The sequence below is a fragment of the Ailuropoda melanoleuca genome, chromosome 7 (genome assembly GCF_002007445.2).
Source record: "Ailuropoda melanoleuca isolate Jingjing chromosome 7, ASM200744v2, whole genome shotgun sequence".
Lineage (NCBI taxonomy): Eukaryota > Metazoa > Chordata > Mammalia > Carnivora > Ursidae > Ailuropoda > Ailuropoda melanoleuca.
Window position 1 is genome coordinate 86858565 of NC_048224.1, and position 6099 is coordinate 86864663.

A 6099-nucleotide genomic window follows, 5' to 3' on the forward strand; every position below is an offset into this window, starting at 1 on the left:
TGGCTATGGAACCAAGAGTTCTCTTGGAAACAGGTCACACTGGAAATGCCTACCCACCATCCACATGGAGCTAACTGGGCTGGAGTTGGGTATGACTGTGGAGCCTGGGAACTGGATAAGGGCTGGACAATGAAATTTTGGGTCCTGCCTATACAGTTGAAATGCGAAGTCATGGGACTGGGTGAGATCATCAAGGGAGGGAACACGTCCAACATTTCGAGGTCTGGAAGAGATGGAAGGAACTGGCAAAGCTGAATAAAGAGCCCAGCAAAGGAGATAGGAAGCTGGTAGGGGTGTTTCAAGAACTACTGGGTAAGAAAGAAGTCATTTGAATCATGAAACGTGTCTTAGTGCGGATGCCACACGGTACTTTAAAAACCGAATTTCGTCACACCACCAATACTGGGGAAACAGAGTAGGAGCTCCACCCGAGACTGGGTTGTAGACATGGACATGTCCTAGATTTAAGGACTTGATATTTGCAATGTGTAGGCTGTGGTTGGCCTGTAAGTGTGTTATGCTCTTGGGCACACTCTTTGACCATTTTGCTCTTTTTTCCTTTTTTCTGTCTACAAATTGAGATCCATCCATACTACTGACCTGTTTCACAGGAAGGTGGTGAAAAATCTCACATACCCATGAGAGACAAAATAGATCACGATTTGCTTTGCAATGTCAAGGTGCTAAATATCAGGGTGGGGCCTTACCCGATTGTGCGTTCAGCATGGCTCTTATTCGGGTCCTGAGTTCACCAGCCCGCAACTTCGCTAAATGACTCTACTGGGCCCTGTTCTCAACCAAAATGTGGAAGAAAAATTCATCGTTAGCTGTTTCATGTCTCTTTTTTGGGTACTTCTAGCCTTACTTTGTCAAGCCCCAAAGGATCTCCTGAGTCTGACTTCTCCAAGGGTTTCACATGATGACCACCTTGCCCAAATCTCTTTCCCCAGTGTGTAAAAAGGCTTCCCATTCCCTCGGGGCTGTGACTTAGAGAGGCACACTCCCAACTCCCTGGCCCTACATCCTTCACCAATAGGGACAGAGCCTGTGGGAGTTGTGGGAACAACCCAGTCCTTAAGAGTTAGCAGTGGGGGCTCTAGCTTCATCCCCTACTCTTCCCATTATCTGTAATGCAGTATGTCCCTGTGCTGTCCCTTCCCTGTCGTGTGGCTAATACCACATCCCAGTCTCTTCCAGCGGCGCCCAACTTTCCCAAGTCACAAGATAGAGATACTGGAAGGACTTTGGGCCAAGGGGTAAAAGGCCTGGGTTCTGATTCTGTGTCATTACAAGCCTTGAGTGGGTCACTTAAATGCTGAGTCTCACCTTACACCTTTGAAAAACACGCGGTCTAGGTGAGCTCCAGAGTCGCTCCCACTCAACCGTACCACAGCCTGATATGGCGGACCAAACCCTGGTAAAATGTTAGTGACGGTAACGGGGTTAATATGTTTCCTCTTTCTGGTCACACATTTGAACTTTACCCTGGGTGCCCTGAAGACTTTTGTCCTACTTTATTCCCAAAGTTTTATTTCAATATCGATAGCATGTAAGTATTGGGGCGGGCACGCAAGAGTAAATGTACTTCAGTTAGCTGAGGCTTTTAGTAGACCTCAAACCACCTCTCCACTTACATCTATGGACAGTCCTGACTATGAGAACCAGCTATTTAAATGAAAGGGGTATGGGGGTGGGTCAGTGGAGAACCGTCTGATAAAAAATCGTTAGGTTTCAGGCCAATAAAGTACATCTCATTCCAGAGATGGACTGCTGGAAAACCAGAAGACCGCAGATAACTGCTTGTGAGCCATCCTCCCCTTCCCCCCACTGGCCTAGGAATGGCCCTGACAAGGCTCCTTCCCCATTGACGAGAGTGAAGAGTCAAGATAATAGGAAAGTCATCACCAGACCACGTAGTGTGGCTCCCAGAGGGCAGAAAGATTCCTCGGCTTTCTGTTCAATCCAGAGGGATATCCTAACTTTTCAGAGTCTGCTATCTCGGTGTGGTGAGGGTAAGAGCGGAAACCTGTTAAAAGCAAGAATTTACAAATGCTGCCATTCTCCTCTCCGCACTTCCGAAATCATCCGGGTTCCACTTATGCCCACGTTGACTCCTGTGACCTTTTTAAGGCTGGATCCTGGGGCCATTCCCAGATGTGCCAAAGGTTTAGAGAGAAGCCCCACTGAGGAGAATGGGGAGGAAAATGCCACCCATCCCTGCTCCTCAAGACCCGGAAAAAGAATAGCAAGTGGCACTGTGGAATGCTGAATAGTCTCCCTGGGGAGAAAAAAGACATCCACTGTCATGCTGGCTTTGGCCTTTGTGGGGACAGTCCAAGATCAGACAAAGCGTGCCTAAGTAATAAGATCTATCACTTAAATCCTCAGTTCTCCAAAATGTCTACAATTTAATTAAGGAACAGGGTTGATCTTCCAGCACTTGAGGGGCTCTTTTTAATTAAACTTTGCATTTCTTCTCTCCGCTCTGCAGAGACATTCCAGGGTAGCATTTGGCTTTGAATGAGCAGTCATTTTGGCCACCCACGATGGTTTGGAAAAGCCCCACTGCTGAGTTCACAAAATTCTTCAATGCGAGTATCATCGACTTTTCATTTTCACCGATATCCAGCAACTTTCACTAATGTTCATGAAACGTGCGTGCTATTTTATTCCTTTTGTGGCTGTCTGCAAAATAGCTCTGGTAGAACCCAGATGTTCACCAAGTTTCAGGCCAGATTTCAGTTCTTCCATCTGGGAAGTGGTGTCCCAACTCTGACTCTTCCTACAAAGTGATTTTACACTTTGGGCGAGGAATACAAAGCTCACGCCAGGGCGTGCGGCATGACATCTACAGCATGACGTCATGAGGAGCCTGGATACCGGTCGCCGTGCGTCACAGTGAGGAAGCTGCCGCTGCAGAAAGCGTTTGAATCTAAAGTAGCAACTTCAATGCTCAGAGGGGAGAGAATCCATCTAGTGTAAAAAGGACATTAAATGATGATGTAAACTTTCTTCTCAAAAGCTATTCAAGTTCAACCTGGGACAGCGCCCGGCACACATTGAAGCAAGCTGACTGACAGGTAGGACTGAGCGAACTGATGGACAGGCAAGCAAGAGAGAGGTGAGATGAGAAGAGGTGGGCGAATGAAGGTGAACGATATGGTCGTTGCCTTCCTATGACACTGATTGTAAGAATCTGAAACTGTGCGGCCCAGTTTCTGCTCTGTTGCAACATACTTCACCAAATACTATGTTTCCGCCCCATTCTCTACCACAGATATACATAACCCGAGTGTCTCCATCTAAATCCTTGGAAAAAAATTAGTCAGAGCACATAAATTTCAGACTGGGAACAATATACACTCAAGTAATGCAGATTTCTAAATCCAAGATCAACCTTGACGTACCGTGTTCAAAATATTACTGTATCCTTCCCAGCGAGTTTGGATACACGATGTTATTTTAGAACACGGCAAAACAACTCCTAAAACCGATCATCGGAATTTTTCTTAAGAATTTGCAATATGGAAAACCTGGCAAAACTCTCTGTCGCTCTACCCTAACCATTAATACGTTGTGCTTTGGGATAACTAATTTATTTTACAGCCAATGCTAATTAAGCCAGAATTAATTGCATAATATAGTGCGTATATAAGAAATGGGAAATGTTAAGTTGAAAAGGAACCAAGAAGTTTTTCAAAGTTTGACTCTCTTTTTTAATACAACCATAGGACACATTCCTCTTTTTTCTTCTCTGTATGAAAGCAGGGTAATTCTGGTTGCTCTGCTTTGCCGTCTTTGAGGGTTTGTTTCTAAAACTAGTCCTAAGCGATTTGAAAATGTTTCTTTTTTATTCCTAAGGGAAAGCAATGGTCTCTGTAAAGCACGCTCTGCTTCAAAACTGACCAATGTTAAGATTATCTACATCATTAATGAACACAAGTGGCTTGAAACATTATACAGGGCAATCTGTTCTTCTTAAGGGCAGGACCGGGAGCATAGCAACGGGGAAAACAAATCCATTCATAATAACAAATGAACAACCATGGAAGAAGAGTGCTGAGATCTCTTCCCAGCACAAAACAAGAAACTAAACTATTGAAGGAAAAAACTATTGGTAGTTCTAGAACCCAAAATGTAAACTGGATCCTGAGCCTCCCTTTCACTGTGACTTGCCAAACCTTTGGGAAGCTGACTTTCTAAGCTGAGCATGCTGAATGCACAAATGTAATGGACTTAGCTAAGTAGTTACAATTGATGTTATGATTACTCATCAACATCTTTAGCTAGTGGAGGTTTTGGGTCGTATTGTTTTATATAGGTCAAAGGCCATTAAAAATAAACTCCAAGATCTCATAACAAAATACACGTGAAGATCTTTTTTGAATGTTCAATATGCACAGCCAATGTAAGAAAGCATGGTTTCATGTCAATATAGGCAGAACATATGGCAAGGGGTTGGGGACTCATTTTTCGATGGAAATTTCAATGACAGTTATTTTAAATGAAAATAACCAGTACATGTATCCTTTGCCATTGAATTTAAAGAAGGAGAAAGAGGAGGAGAAAAGAAATAAAATTTGTATTAGTTAGGATTTGATTTTCAGATGACAGGAGCCCAAGTCCAACTAAAGAAAGGGCATTTATTGGCTCATGTAAAACTTAAGTCCTGATACGGAGCTGGACCCAGAGACCTGAGTATCGTTTGGTATCTCACTCTCTCTCATTCTCTTTCTCTCTTGTTCTCTCGTTCTCTGTTTCTATTGGCCTCATCTTTTCCACCACCAATGTTCTGTCTTTAAGATGTAGGAAAGATGGTGTGTTAGTCAGGGTTCTCTAGAGAGAAGAATGTGTATGTATATCTTTATCTACACCTGTCAGGATGGCTAAAGTTGACGACACAAGAAAGAACAGGTGTGGTGAGGATGCAGAGAAGGGGGCCCTCTCGCACTGGGGCAGCCGTTCTGGAGAACAGTATGGAGGTTCCTCAAAAAGTTAAAAATGGAGCTACTCTACTATCCAGCAATTGCACAACTAGGTATTTACCCAAGGGATACAAAAATACAGATTTGAAGGGGTACATGTACCCAGATGTTAATAGCGGCATTACCCACAATTTAGTTCTTGATCTCTATTTAACAGTGACATAAAGATTGATGGTTTATTTCTAGTTATTTGTATTTGATCTCTAAAATATGTTTATGCTTAAGTCAAAAGCATAGGAAAATACACACCTACAGACACCATGGGGAAAATTTTCCCTCTCAATTTCAGATGTACTTATGCATCCGTTGAACAACTGATTTATTTCTGTCTTTATAACTGTTGTTCCCCCCTTCCTGTTGCAATCCACCCCTTTCACTCATTGATTCAGTAGCTACAATGTTCCAGGCTCTGTGAAAGAGGCTAAGGGTATGTGGATGAACAAGACAAGCGTGGTTCATAGATATCCTCTGAGAAACCTGGATTGAAACAAGTCATTTTCGTTGTGACACTGGGACCTCAGAGCACGCCTGTGTGTACTCACCTCACTCAGGCTCTCTCGGACTCTCACACCTTATCTGCCTTTGCTCTACTTCTCTTATTCACTGTACTTTTCTTTTATCTTGCAACGTTTTATTTATATTTGGAAACTGCCTAAATTCTTTTGGGAAAGAGACAGAATATAAATGAACTAACAGTTTTTATTTTGCAGTGTGAGTTCAGCTATTCTAGCCAATGCATTTTGTTATCTTAGTAAAATGCCCTACTCAAGAACCCTCTCAAGGCACGTTACAAGTGGGGTATATTCCACACTACGGGGAACATGCAGGACCCTTCAGGCTAGATTCCAGTCCCCAGTGTGGGCAGAATCAGATAAATAGCCCTCTTATGGGGCTGTTTCTCAAATTTAAATAATAATAACTTCTCTATTAAAAGAAAAGAATTACCATAAACCTCTATTATTGACTTAATTTTATTATGCTTCTTAAATACATAAAGTCATAAAATAAGATATAAGCCCCTTATGTATATAGTTAGTATACAACTATAAAGCCAAAAAAATTTGCTTATTAAATACAAGCAAGGCTACAAAACTCAAATACACAAATCAACAAT

General features: G+C 42.7%; 1 long non-coding RNA gene across 3 annotated transcripts in view; it reads left to right on the top strand.

Moving 5' to 3' along the window:
- Window positions 1–4338, top strand: part of LOC117802956 — a 28162-nt gene extending 23824 nt beyond the window's left edge. For all 3 annotated transcript variants that reach the window (XR_004626438.1, XR_004626439.1, XR_004626440.1), the window contains one exon: window positions 2492–4338. This is a non-coding gene — a long non-coding RNA (uncharacterized LOC117802956). The remainder of the gene's footprint in view (window positions 1–2491) is intronic.
- The last annotated feature ends 1761 nt before the right edge of the window (window positions 4339–6099 follow it).